Genomic DNA, 15,875 nt, shown 5'->3' on the forward strand with positions numbered 1-15,875 from the left:
GAACTTCATATTTATAGGCACTTGAGAAGATGACCGTTGGGAGCATTTAATGCTTTGCGTGTTCCGTACAGCATTGCATTTAATGTTTCACGCTTTTGTCAACTACCTCAAGCCTTGTTCACGTTGTGTCTACTGCGTTGCCTTTAATAGCTTCCAACGTTCCTTTTGTCAGTCAGCGTAGCCTGCCACTTGTACTTTCTTCTGATCTGATGTTTGTGTATACAAGGTTTGAATATCATCAGAGTCAAACAGCTTGGTGCATAACATCTTCTTGTCTTCTGACCTTGAAGTGCTTCTGAGCGTGATACCATGAGAACTTCAGTGCTTCTGTTCTGAACTCAAGTTCTTCTGATGCTTCCATAGACCCATGTTCTGATTCTGCCTTGACCATCTTCTGATGTCTTGCCAGACCATGTTCTGATGTTGCATGCTGAACCTTCTGAGTCAAAGCTTCTGAGCGCTGATTTGTGCATACTCTTTATATATTTCCTGAAAAGGAAATTGGAATGTATTAGAGTACCACATTATCTCACACAAAATTCATATCCTTGTTATCATCAAAACTAAGAATATTGATCAGAACAAATCTTGTTATAACAATCTCCCCCTTTTTGATGATGACAAAAACATATATAAATGATATGAATTTGTGATCAGAAAGAGCAGACGGCTAGAGACAATTTACACAGCTATATCAAAAGCATGTGAATATGTCTCCCCCTGAGATTAATAATCTCCCCCTGAGATGAATAATCTCCCCCTGAAATTAATACTAGAAGAATTTTAATAATAAAAGACTTCCCTGAGTATTTCAATCGAGACGTTCACAGTGCTTGATCTACAGAACATTCATGACTTCTGATTTCTGCTTCCATAGGACAGCTTCAGAACATTGAATTTCTTTAGATCCACAGAACATTCACAGCTTCTGATTTCTGCTTCCATCGGACAACTTCAGAACTTGAATTTCTTTGATCTTCAGAACATTCACAGCTTCTGATTCTTGCTTCCATTGGGACGTCTTCAGAGCTTGAATTTCTTCTTACATCACTTCATGCTAGATTGTATCAAAACATTGTTGAATGTACCAGAGCATCATCAGAGCATCTCTACATCCTGAAATGTTACAGAACAAAACTAAACGACAAAAGTCAGCATGAATGAGTCAAAACATAGAATATGTTTCAGAACACATAATATGTATCAGAGCCATATAGAATGTGTCAGAACACATAGACAAAATGTTTCAGAGCATATTCTATCATTAGAATATCTGAACATTCTTCCTTCTTGCTTCTGATTCTGAAGCTTCATAGCACTCAACTTGCTTCAAGAATCCAAGAACTTGATTCATCTTGTTGCTTCTTATGTTGATCTTGTAAAGAGAATCTTCAATTCCTGCAACAACACAACTTAAAGCATAGAACTTTGCAAGTTCTGTTAGTAATGCAACTAATTAAATCAAATCATTTAACACATATTTCTCCCCCTTTTTGTCATAACATCAAAAACATAAAAGATTCACATGAAAAACAAAAAGAAACACATGGAGATAATTTTCATTGAAGCTCAAAAAGACAGAAGTACAAGGAGATAAGAAAGAAAAAAAATGCACAAAACAGATGCAGCAAAGCAAAAAACGAGAAACAAAACAACTAAGACTCAATCTAAGATGACCCTAGCTTTGACAAGATCTTAGCCAGCATCTCTTGAATCTCATTGTTGTATTCATTTTGCCTCTCCATGAAAGCTCTAAACTCAGCATTGACTGAGCCTTGCTCATCCTGGTTCTTCTGAATAACTTCCAGAGTCCTTGCAAGACGGGAAGGTTCATCAGAAGAAGCTTCACAGCTTCTATCCACAGGGATGACATTGTGATCTGCAGCTTCCATTGATAAATCATTTGCAGGATTTTCCTCAACAGGAACTAATTCAGCAACATGATCTTCTGCATCTGCTTCTTGCATATAAGCATCTCCATAATCTGCAGTCGGAATCTCAGAATCTCCATTCTCAAGTGCCTGAAGAATGGCAGCTAGATTCCTAGGGGCATAAGGACCTTCAACTTCTGGTGGGTCAAAAACTTCTGGAATGGCCAAGCTTGGGTCTTTCTTAGAAGGGTTTTCCCTCAGAAAGTAAAAGAGAGTCTTTAAGTCTCCGAGTAGAACATGATATTGAGGTCTCCAAACCACAATCTCCCTGCAAGGGTTAGCTTCCAATCCAGCAGCCAGTCTTGCTTCTTCCAATTCATCCACAAAGGGCTTTTCTTCCAAGGTGTACCTTCCTCCGAGACGAGCAAACCAGAAGTCTTCATAGCTTCTTAGAATTCCACGAGGCCGTGGAGCAGCTTCTACACAGGCTTCCTGAAGTTCCATAAAGAGAGCATCTGATTTTCTGCGTAAGATTCTCCAGAACTTCCGCATAGCGACGTCATTCAAGCCAGAACTTTCAGCAATTCTTAGAGTATCAAAGATACTTCTGAGACTCCTCTTTACCTTTTCAAAAATTACACCAATAGGGTACAGACGACGGGATTTTATATTTGTTTTAGAAAAGACAGGGTTAGGGATGGAATAAGGTTGAGGCTCTCTATCCAACCTATAAGAAGATTCTACTTCAGTATCAGAATCTAACACTACCAATTCAGCTTCAGGACGAGGCTTGGGAGTGTAGTTGCAATCACGGAGCAGTTGCTCATGTGATGTAGAGGTTGGAAGATCAGAACCACTATGGTTGTTTTGAGAGGTGGAAGGGATGGGTTCAAAGTTGGCATGGGGAGGAGGTTGAGAGATGGAGATATTTGTGTGAGGTGGAAATAGAGTTTGAAGGGGTGGTATATCCAGAACAGGATTAATGGTGGGTGGAGAAGAAGGAATGGTTACATGCGAAGATGGAGGTTTAGGAACATGGACAGTTATAGGTGATTCTGATGTGGCTTTTTCTGGTTCAGGGATAGGGGCAACCGCTATTGGTGCAACTTCTGAAATACCAGCAGGAGTAGAATCAGGTTCAGAAATACATATACCTTTGGATGCTTTCTAAAGAGATTTGTCCACAGCCTCGGTCTTCTTGTGCTTCTTAATCTTCGGCTCTTCAACAATCTTTGTTTTGCCGCTAGAGATCTCTTTCCTTCTGACGCTCGCCAAAACTTCCTGTTGATTCACAGCGTCTTGAACAACATTTTCTTCATCTGATTCTTGAAGAATCATCTTCCTTTTTCTGGTTTTCCTCTTCTCAACAACTTCAACAATCTCAACATTGTTATTTGACTTCTTCTTCTTTTTCTCAGCTTCCTTCTTTTTCTTCTCAAAATCAACAGAAACGGTCTTAACAACCTTTGCAATGACTTCTTCTGGAACCACTTCTTTCTCAGTGGTAGCAGCAGCTTTCTGAACAACCTTCACCTGATTGATAGAAGGATGATCAAACTTTCTTTTGGTCCTTTCTTCCTTCTTGCGATTCACTTTAATAGGAGCACCTTTCTCTTGATCTTTAAGACTTTTATCCTCTTTTTGTGACTCCAGTGTAAGTATCAGATACGCCTAAGAGGGGTGGGGGGGGGGGGGTGAATTAGGTTTTCAAAAGTTTAAACGGTTTTATGAGAATGCTTCTAATATTTTTGGTTAAGTGTTTGAAGGCTTTTGATGGTTCTTATCTTTTTCTTGATAATGGTAATGAAAGCGGTAAAAGCGGAAAGATAAAGAACACAACGATATATACTGGTTCCCCTCACAATCCGAGAGTACTCCAGTCCCCTTTCAAAACACGAAAGAGATTTCACTATAGTTAGAATTATTGTACAAGCCTATGCTTCACTATCTAACCTATAGGGTGATCAAAGGTTCTTAACACCTTTAATATCAAACAACACTAATGTGAATGAAGAACAATCCTCTTCAAACACAACACTTACTTCCAACAATCCTGGATAGTAAGGTAACAAAAACAATCAATCTTATTTTCAACAATCCTGAAAAATAAGATATAATTTCTAAGTATTATTTGAGTAGAAGTTTGTAGAGCAATATCAATCTTGGATTGATCTTCTTCTTCAAGTAAAACAATTATCAAAATGAATATAAGTGTTCACAATGTATGCATGAAACTTTAAATGAATTCTCAATGAAAATGTGTATAGAAAGTTTCATATAAAAATTCTGGTTTGTGGACACTTGAAAATAATGAAATTTATGAGTATGAATTGTTAATGAAGAAGGTGTTTTTTGAATATGAAAGATATAGTATTTATAATGTGCTAAACACCTCTTTGAATGGTTATTTTTCCATGAAGCAATGCAATGATTTAGTGGTAAGAAAACAAATTCGTTTGAATGAAATCATGCAATGGAAAAACACACTGGTTCAGTAGGAACCGGTTCCTGCTTGGGACAACCCGGTTCCTGCTGAACGTTACAGTAGAAAAATTCAAATTTTGAACTGAGGAACCGGTTCCTGCCTAGGAACAACCCGGTTCCCCATAGTAAAACACAGAATGCTGAAAACTGAGAATTCTGGGAACCGGTTCCCCCATAGGGACAACCCGGTTCCTAAAACCTTTATTTTGAATTTTATATTTGAAAAAGGTTTTAAATGAACTATTTGAAATATGAAACTTGTATATGAATATGATATGCATGAGAATATATTTGTGAACAATTATATGTCAAAGTGAGTATTGTTTGTACCTTTTACATTTTAGCTTGATTCTTGAATCTTCATAATTTCTTCAAGACTTTGAAATGATGTATTTGCGCTTGATACTTGAAATTCTTTTTGCACATCCTTTATAAAAGCTTGATGTCCATATTGTCTTCATCAAAACCAATAATGCTTGAGAAGCTTGCAATTACATTCTCCCCCTTTTTGATGATGACAACCAAGTCTTGAAAATGTTTTGAAAAAGTTGTTTTGTGCTTTTGAAATTATGTTGAACAATGCAAGGCTCCCCCTATGTTAGAGACTCCCCCTAAATCCATGATTCCTTGATTTATGGTGATGAGTTTCATTTGATAATTTTTAACAATGGCCTGCATTTTTCTTTGAAACAAAACAACAACAAAAACACATGCATATTCTTCTCCCCCTTTGTTATTATCAAAAAGGATGGGGAAAAAGAGAAAATATATATGAAATATAAACATAACACAATTTGAAATACCATAAGCATAACACATATAGACGATACCAATGTGTACCTTTGTTTTATGATAATGAAGAATTCATTTAAACATCACTTTCATCTAAAATTCCAAGCTCTCGTCGAATTTTGTAAAATGATTCTTTTGGGAGAGGCTTGGTGAAGATATCTGCAAGTTGATTATGAGTATCTACAAAAGTGACTTCAACATCTCCTTTAAGTACATGATCGCGAAGAAAATGATGTCGAATGTCTACGTGTTTGGTTCTTGAGTGCATGACTGGATTCTTTGTAATATTTATAGCACTTGTATTTTCGCATCGAAGAGGAATGCATCCGAGATCAAGTCCGTAGTCACGAAGTTGTTGCTTAAGCCAAAGAATTTGTGCACAACAACTACCTGCTGCTATGTATTCTGCTTCGGCCGTGCTAAGAGCAACACATGCTTGCTTTTTACAAGCCCATGATACTAATGCATTTCCAAGAATGTGACAAGTACCACTTGTGCTTTTACGATCAAGTTTACATCCTGCATAATCCGCGTCAGAATAACCAATTAAATTGCAAACACTACCTTTTGGATACCATAAGCCAACGTTGGTCGTTCCTTTGAGATACTTCATGATTCTTTCAACCGCCATAAGATGTGATTCCTTTGGATTTGCTTGAAAGCGAGCACAAAGACAAACACTAAACATTATGTCAGGACGGCTTGCCGTCAAATATAATAAAGAACCAATCATACCTCGATACTTAGTAATATTAATTGGAGTACCGGATTCATCTTGATCAACATATGTACCGGAGCCCATTGGAGTATTCATTGCTTTACAATTATTCATATCAAACTTCTTCAATAATTCTTTACAATATTTGGATTGATTGATAAAGATTCCATCTTTGAATTGCTTAATTTGTAGTCCAAGAAAGTAGTTCATCTTTCCCATCATGGACATCTCGAATTCTCCTTGCATCATCAATGAGAATTCCTCACACATTTCTTTGTTAGTCGATCCAAAAATGATATCATCAACATAGACTTGATCCAATAAAGTGTTACTCTTGATTTTCTTAATGAACAAGGTTTTATCAACCTTACCCTTTTCGAAACCCTTTTCACACAAAAAATTGCTAAGTCTATCATACCATGCTCTTGGTGCTTGCTTTAAGCCATAAAGAGCCTTTTTCAACTTAAAGACATGTGTAGGATTCTTGAAGTCTTCATATCCCGGAGGTTGTTTGACATAGACTTCTTCATTGATGTAGCCATTCAAGAATGCGCTCTTGACGTCCATTTGATAAAGCTGAAAATTTAATGAACATGCATAAGCAAGTAAAAGACGAATAGCTTCTAACCTTGCAACCGGAGCAAATGTTTCTTTAAAGTCGATTCATTCTTCTTGATTGTAACCTTGGGCCACCAATCTTGCTTTGTTTCGAACAATTATACCATTCTCATCAAGTTTGCTCTTAAACACCCATCGAGTACCTATGATGTGTTTATTACTTGGTCGAGGAACGAGTTCCCAAACTTGATTTCTCTCGAATTGATTTAATTCTTCTTGCATTGCATTTATCCATTGATCATCTCCTAAGGCTTCATCAACTTTGGAAGGTTCAATTTGAGAAACAAAAGCCATGTGTAAGCAAGCATCTTTGAGATTTAATCTTGTTGCAACTCCTTGGCTAATATCACCAATAACTTTATCAATAGGATGATCTCTATGAGTTCTCCATTCTTTTGTTAAATCATTGGTGTTTGATTCTTGTTGTACATTTTCTTGTTGAACATTTTCTTGTTGAACTTTTTCTTGTTGAACTTCCGGTGCCTTCACAATTGTATCATTTGAAAGTTCTTCCGAGGGTAAATCTAAAGGATCATCATCATCACAAACAACTATTTCCTCCTTGGAGGTGTTAGTCTCATCAAAAGATACATGCATGGATTCTTCAATAGTTAAAGTTCTTTTATTATAAATTCTATATGCTTTACTAGAAAGAGAATAACCAAGAAATATACCTTCGTCGGATTTCTCATCAAACTTACCCAGGTTGTCTTTGTCATTATTGAGAACAAAGCACTTGCATAATGAGCAATATTTGGCTTTCTTCCTTTGAAGAGTTCATATGGAGTCTTCTTTAAGATAGGTCTAATGATTACTCGATTTCCAACATAACATGCCGTACTAACCGCATCCGCCCAAAAGTATTTAGGGAGATTTGCATCACTAAGCATTGTTCTTGCAAGTTCCACTAGAAACCTATTTTTCCTTTCAACTACTCCATTTTGTTGTGGAGTTCTTGGTGCTGAAAAATTATGAGAGATACCATGTTCTTCACAAAATTCTTCAAATGATGCATTTTGAAATTCTCCACCATGATCACTTCTTATGGATACAATCTTTAATGATTTCTCATTTTGGATTTGTTTCGCATACTTCTTAAAAGCTTTAAAAGCATCACTTTTCTGCACAAGAAACAAAGTCCAAGAATATCTAGAATAATCATCAACAATAACTAAAGCGTATACATTACCTCCGAAGCTTCTTGTTCTTGATGGACCAAATAGATCCATATGCAACAATTGAAGTGGTCTTGTTGTAGTCACCACATTCTTTGGTTTGAAAGATGATTTGGTTTGCTCTCCCTTTTGACATGCATCACATAGTTTATCTTTGACAAACTTTATCTTAGGTAAGCCAATAACAAGATCATGTTTGGTTAATTTATTTAAATGATCCATATGAATATGGGCTGCTCTTTTATGCCATAACCATGATTCATTATTGTTTACCAAAAGACATTTTACTTTCAAAGATAAATCATTTAAGGAAATCATAAAAATGTTATTAATTCTTGTACCTTTGAGTTTTACCTCATTGGTGACTTCATCGATGATCAAGCATTCTTCCTTAGTGAATTTGATCTTGAAGCCTTTGTCACAAAGTTGGCTAATGCTTAGAAGATTATGCTTTAGTCCTTCAACATAAAGAACATCTTCAATGGATGTGAAAGGTGGTGCACCAACTTTGCCTTTGCCAAGAATTCTTCCCTTATTATTGTCTCCATAAGTGACAAAACCCTTGGCCTTTAACCTTAGATCTGAAAATTGGTTTAAGTCACCTGTCATATGCTTTGAACAACCACTATCTAGATACCATAGGTTTGAAGTGGTCTTCAAGCATGCTTGCAAAACAAATTAAGTTTTGTTAGGTACCCAAGTGGCTTTGGGTCCTTCATAGTTAGTTCCTTTCTTTACCCATACATAATGTCCACTAGGAACACTAAAGTTCCTTACATAACAAGTATTGGTTGTGTGACCAATAATACCACAATAAAAACAAGTAGGTTCAAAGTTACTTGTATATCTAGAAGGATGAGATTTCTTTTTAACAACATTCTTCTTTTTAGGGTAATGTTGCATTACTTTAGGCTTGATCACTTTCTCTTGAATTGGTTGGTTACTAGCCTTGACAAAGATAGTCTTGTTGGATCTTGGTTTATCAAATTTAGAAAAACCAAGTCCGCTTTTTTCATTGGAGTATCTTTGTGCACTAAGAACATTTTCTAATCCAATTTGCCCTTTTTCATATCTTTCTAAAACACGTTTTAATTGGACAATTTGGAAGGAAAGTGATTCACAATTCTTGCATGCAACATTATCTTCTTGAACACTAATCATTTTTCCTTTGTCATCTTTATGTTCTTCTTCTACTATCTTAACCTTCTCTTCTAAAGATGATATTATTTTCTTTTGAGATGAGATAGTTCTATAGAGAATTTTGCATTCTTTTAATAATTCATCTATTGCACCTTGTGCACCATTATTAAAAAGAGAATCATCATAACTAACCTCGCCTTCTTCATCATCGGAGTGGTGTGAAGCCATTAGTGCTAGGTTTGCACTTTCATCACTATCGGAGTTGGATGATGAACTTGTATCAAGGTCTTCCCATGTAACATAAGGCTTTTTATTCTTTAAGTCCTTTTTGTCTTTGACATCGTCAATCTTGGAAAGTTTTATTTCATGTACTTGGAGTTTTCCAAACAATGTTGAAGATGATATTTTGGATAGATTCTTCTTTTTGAATATCTCCGTAACTTTCGGTTGCCATTCACTGTTCAAAGATTTAAGAATTTTAAGATTCAATTCATCATTAGTAAAAACCTTGCCGAGTGCTCTCAACTGATTTGTTAAGTGCACGAATCTTTTCTGCAAGTCGAGGATTGATTCTTGGGGTTGTATTCTGAATAATTCGTATTCTTGACTTAAAATTTGTGATCTTAATCTTTTATCTTCAGTGGTTCCTTCATAAGTTTCTACCAACGTATCCCATATTTCCTTTGCCGTTGTGCATGCCGAAATGCGGAAAAAATCGTTCATGCTAAATGCACCTTGAAGAAAATTAATTGCCTTTTTATCATAGATGAGCTTTTTCTTATCATCGTCATTCCATGACTCTTTAGGCTTGGTTGATTCAACACCGTTGACAACAATTGTAGAAACAAAGGGACCATTCTGGACTGCTTCCCATATTTCTATTCCTTGTGCTTCTAAGTGAGCCTTCATCCGAATTTTCCAGAAGTCAAAATATTCTTCACAAAACAATGGAGGTTTGTTGAAACTACCACCATATTTTATAACTGGATTTGCGGAAGCCATTCTGGATCTTTTAGGAACAAGTTACCTATAACTTGCTCTGATGCCAATTGTAAGTATCAGATACGCCTAAGAGGGGGGGGGGTGAATTAGGTTTTCAAAAGTTTAAATGGTTTTATGAGAATGCTTCTAATAATTTTTTGTTAAGTGTTTGAAGGCTTTTGATGGTTCTTATCTTTTTCTTGATAATGGTAATGAAAGCGGTAAAAGCGGAAAGATAAAGAACACAACGATATATACCGGTTCCCCTAACAATCCGAGAGTAATCCAGTCCCCTTTCAAAACACGAAAGAGATTTCACTATAGTTAGAATTATTGTACAAGCCTATGCTTCACTATCTAACCTATAGGGTGATCAAAGGTTCTTAACACCTTTAAGATCAAACAACAACTTCTGGAATGGCCAAGCTTGGGTCTTTCTTAGAAGGGTTTTCCCTCAGAAAGTAAAAGAGAGTCTTTAAGTCTCCGAGCAGAACATGATATTGAGGTCTCTAAACCACAATCTCCCTGCAAGGGTTAGCTTCCAATGCAGCAGCCAGTCTTGCTTCTTCCAATTCATCCACAAAGGGCTTTTCTTCCAAGGTGTACCTTCCTCCGAGACGAGCAAACCAGAAGTCTTCATAGCTTCTTAGAATTCCATGAGGCCGTGGAGCAGCTTCTACACAGGCTTCCTGAAGTTCCATAAAGAGAGCATCTGATTTTCTGCGTAAGATTCTCCAGAACTTCCGCATAGCGACGTCATTCAAGCCAGAACTTTCAGCAATTCTTAGAGTATCAAAGATACTTCTGAGACTCCTCTTTACCTTTTCAAAAATTACACCAATAGGGTACAAACGGCGGGATTTTATATTTGTTTTAGAAAAGACAGGGTTAGGGATGGAATAAGGTTGAGGCTCTCTATCCAACCTATAAGAAGATTCTACTTCAGTATCAGAATCTAACACTACCAATTCAGCTTCAGGACGAGGCTTGGGAGTGTAGTTGCAATCACGGAGCAGTTGCTCATGTGATGTAGAGGTTGGAAGATCAGAACCACTATGGTTGTTTTGAGAGGTGGAAGGGATGGGTTCAAAGTTGGCATGGGGAGGAGGTTGAGAGATGGAGATATTTGTGTGAGGTGGAAATAGAGTTTGAAGGGGTGGTATATCCAGAACAGGATTAATGGTGGGTGGAGAAGAAGGAAGGGTTACAGGAGAAGATGGGGGTGTAGGAACATGGACAGTTATAGGTGATTCTGATGTGGCTTTTTCTGGTTCAGGGATAGGGGCAACCGCTATTGGTGCAACTTCTGAATTACCAGCAGGAGTAGAATCAGGTTCAGAAATACATATACCTTTGGATGCTTTCTAAAGAGATTTGTCCACAACCTCGGTCTTCTTTTTCTTCTTACTCTTCGGCTCTTCAACAATCTTTGTTTTGCCGCTAGAGATCTCTTTCCTTCTGACGCTCGCCAGAACATCCTGTTGATTCACAATGTCTTGAACAACATTTTCTTCATCTGATTCTTGAAGAATCATCTTCCTTTTTCTGGTTTTCCTCTTCTCAACAACTTCAACAATCTGAGCATTGTTATTTGACTTCTTCTTCTTCTTTTTCTCAGCTCCCTTCTTTTTCTTCTCAAAATCAACAGAAACGGTCTTAACAACCTTTGCAATGACTTCTTCTGGAATCACTTCTTTCTCAGTGGTAGCAGCAGCTTTCTGAACAACCTTCACCTGATTGATAGAAGGATGATCAAACTTTCTTTTGGTCCTTTCTTCCTTCTTGCGATTCACTTTAATAGGAGCACCTTTCTCTTGATCTTTAAGACTTTTATCCTCTTTTTGTGACTTCAGTGTAAGTATCAGATACGCCTAAGAGGGGGGGGGGGGGGGTGAATTAGGTTTTCAAAAGTTTAAACGGTTTTATGAGAATGCTTCTAATAATTTTTGGTTAAGTGTTTGAAGGCTTTTGATGGTTCTTATCTTTTTCTTGATAATGGTAATGAAAGCGGTAAAAGCGGAAAGATAAAGAACACAACGATATATACTGGTTCCCTCACAATCTGAGAGTACTCCAGTCCCCTTTCAAAACACGAAAGAGATTTCACTATAGTTAGAATTATTGTACAAGCCTATGCTTCACTATCTAACCTATAGGGTGATCAAAGGTTCTTAACACCTTTAAGATCAAACAACACTAATGTGAATGAAGAACAATCCTCTTCAAACACAACACTTACTTCCAACAATCCTGGATAGTAAGGTAACAAAAACAATCAATCTTATTTTCAATAATCCTGAAAAATAAGATATAATTTCTAAGTTTAATTTGAGTAGAAGTTTGTAGAGCAATATCAATCTTGGATTGATCTTCTTCTTCAAGTAAAACAATTCTCTAAATGAATATAAGTGTTCACAATGTATGCATGAAACTTTAAATGAATTCTCAATGAAAATGTGTATAGAAAGTTTCATATAAAAAGTCTGGTTTGTGGACACTTGAAAATAATGAAACTTATGAGTATGAATTGTTAATGAAGAAGGTGTTTTTTGAATATGAAAGATATAGTATTTATAATGTGCTAAACACCTCTTTGAATGGTTATTTTTCCATGAAGCAATGCAATGATTTAGTGGTAAGAAAACAAATTCGTTTTAATGAAATCATGCAATGGAAAAACACACTGGTTCAGTAGGAACCGGTTCCTGCTTGGGACAACCCGGTTCCTGCTGAACGTTACAGCAGAAAAATTCAAATTTTGAACTGAGGAACCGGTTCCTGCCTAGGGACAACCCGGTTCCCCATAGTAAAACACAGAATGCTGAAAACTGAGAATTCTGGGAACCGGTTCCCCCATAGGGACAACCCGGTTCCTAAAACCTTTATTTTGAATTTTATATTTGAAAAAGGTTTTAAATGAACTATTTGAAATATGAAACTTGTATATGATTATGATATGCATGAGAATATATTTGTGAACAATTATATGTCAAAGTGAGTATTGTTTGTACCTTTGACATTTTAGCTTGATTCTTGAATCTTCATAATTTCTTTAAGACATTGAAATGATGTATTTGCGCTTGATACTTGAAATTCTTTTTGCACATCCTTTATAAAAGCTTGATGTCCATATTGTCTTCATCAAAACCAATAATGCTTGAGAAGCTTGCAATTACATTCAGATACTTAGTTCTGACTTCTGGTACCTAACTATTGAAGAAGGTTTCAAAATCAGCTAGAACTGGTTTTCTTCTGATTCTTGTTCCAGCAAGAGGTTGGGGAGTCTTGGTGATAGTCTTAATCACCTTCATCTTCTTTAAAGTGAAAGCATTCAGACAGCTCCCAGAAGTGACAGCAAGGTCTTTGATAATACCTTCAGATTCTAGGTTCTCAACAATCTTGGAATGAACCAGAAGGTTTGTGATAATTCTACCAAAAGGAATGTTTGTACAACCTTTTTCTCTGAAGGCGTTTCTGGAATCCTTCACAGCCTTCCACGTATGGTTGAAGATAATGTAGATAGCATCAACCTTCTTCTTAGTGGCAATGCAATACAGAATGTATTTTTGCTCATTGTTGACGAAATCGGAAGCATGTGTACCTTTCCTGTGATAAAAACACCCAAGAAGAATCTTGGTCCAGATTTTGTAGAGATCTTTCATGTCCTTGACATTCTTTGTTTCATTTACGTCTGTGTAGAGAGTGGATAAAACATCTTTCCAATCAGCCCTTTGATCGATTTCAAAAACTCCCTCAGGGTTTTTCAGATCAAACATCATCCTTAGGATGTTCTCAGTCACTACCACAAACTTTCCATGGACGAAAGACAGGATGGATTTAGGGGCGACAACTACATGTATCCAGAATTCCTTGACAAGATCTGGGTAGACTGGTCCACAGAACTCTGCGAACAACGAAGTCCATCCTTGAAAAATTATATCTTCTTTGAGATGAAATTGGTGTTCTTCAATGTTATTAAAATCAACCATGAGTTCACAAAGAACTTCCAATTCATCCTTAGGAATGGAGCACGCAACAACTGGAGTAAGTTCCTGATTTACTTCATCTTGAATATGGAGAGGAACAGATGAACCAACGTTTTGAGATGAAGAGGCAGCCATTGAAACAGAATGAACAAATGAGAAGAACAAATTCTGGGTTTTGGTTAGGGTTTAGAAGTGACTAAGAAGTTTTCAAAAGAGAGTATGCAAGAAGAGAAAGAGACAGGAAGCGAAAAAAAGAAAAAAATATGAGATGATTTGAAAAGAATATATAGAGACGAATTTAAAAAAAATGCAATAAGATTAGAAAAAGAACAGTTACATAATCAAAAGAAATCAATTTACATTAAATGATAAGTGACGTTAGGTGAGAGAACATGGTAAATGAAATGATTTAACACAGTTACCTAGGTCGGCGTCTTTTCAACTGCACGCTTTGTACCAACCGTATAGACACGTGTTCATCATCAGAAAGTAGATGACAGCTGTATTTTTCTGAATAGACTTTACGCCTACTGATTCTGATCATTGCTTCTGATTGTCATTCTTAAGGAATGATCTTGTTCTGATAGGATCATCTTTCTTCCCAAGGATCACATCTTCTGAATGAGCTGAAGCAAGTCTAGGTGATCTTCTGACTGTTGGCTCTTCTAAAATCCTGAGGTTCTCTAAAGATGCAGCAACTTGATCTTCTGATCCATTGCTTCTGAGACTGCCAGCTTCTGCATCTTTGCTTCTTGGTTCTACTACTTCTGATATATCAATATCAAAATCTGCAAAATTCTCAAACTGCTTTGGTTTTTCAAGACCAAGCTTATCATCAAACCTGATATTGATTGATTCTTCTACAATCAATGTTTCAGTATTGTATACTCTGTAGCCTTTAGAGCGTTCAGAATATCCAAGAAGGAAACACTTTTGTGCTTTAGAATCAAACTTACCAAGATGATCTTTAGTATTCAGAATAAAACATACACATCCAAAAGGATGGAAATATGAAATGTTGGGCTTTATGTTCTTCCACAATTCATAAGGAGTCTTATTTAGAATAGGTCTGATAGAGATTCTATTCTGAATATAACACGCAGTGTTTATTGCTTCTGCCCAGAAATGCTTAGCCATATTGGTTTCATTGATCATGGTTCTGGCCATTTCTTGTAGAGTCCTATTCTTTCGCTCTACAACTCCATTTTGTTGTGGAGTTCTAGGACAAGAGAAATCATGGGCAATACCATTTTCTTTGAAGAACTCCTCAAAGAATCTGTTCTCAAATTCGCCACCATGATCACTTCTAACCTTTATGATTTTACACTCTTTCTCAGATTGGATCTGAGTGCAGAATTCAAAGAACACTAAATGAGACTCATCCTTGTGTTTTAAGAACTTTACCCATGTCCAGCGGCTATAATCATCAACGATGACTAATCCATATTTCTTCCCTCTGATAGATGCTGTTTTGACTGGGCCAAACAGATCAATGTGCAAGAGTTCTAACGGCCTTGAGGAAGAAACAACATTCTTAGACTTGAATGCAGGTCTGGAGAACTTGCCCTTCTGACATGCTTCACAAAGAGCATCTGATTTGTATTTCAGATTTGGGAGTCCTCTGACCAGATTTAGTTTGTTAATCTGAGAAATCTTTCTCAAACTAGCATGTCCTAATCTTCTGTGCCAGACCCATTGCTCCTCAGAAACAGACATAAGGCAAGTCACCTTCTGCTTTTCAAGATCAGAAAGATCAGTCTTATAAATGTTGTTCTTTCTCTTGCTTGTAAATAGGATTGAGCCATCCTTCTGACTTACAGCCTTGCAAGACTTTTGATTGAAGATTATATCATAACCATTGTCACTTAATTGACTTATGGATAATAAGTTATGCGTTAATCCTTCTACAAGAAGTACATTAGTTATGGAAGGAGAGTTACCAAGACTTATGGTTCCAGAGCCAATGATTTTGCCCTTCTGATCTCCTCCAAACTTGAGTTCTCCACCTGGTTTAAGCACCAGGTCTTGGAATGTAGACCTTCTTCCCGTCATGTGTCACGAGCACCCAGAGTCCAGGTACCATGACATTTTTCTTTTTGTCCTCTTTGCC

The sequence above is a fragment of the Vicia villosa genome, linkage group LG3, assembly GCF_029867415.1.
Source record: "Vicia villosa cultivar HV-30 ecotype Madison, WI linkage group LG3, Vvil1.0, whole genome shotgun sequence".
Classification (NCBI taxonomy): domain Eukaryota; kingdom Viridiplantae; phylum Streptophyta; class Magnoliopsida; order Fabales; family Fabaceae; genus Vicia; species Vicia villosa.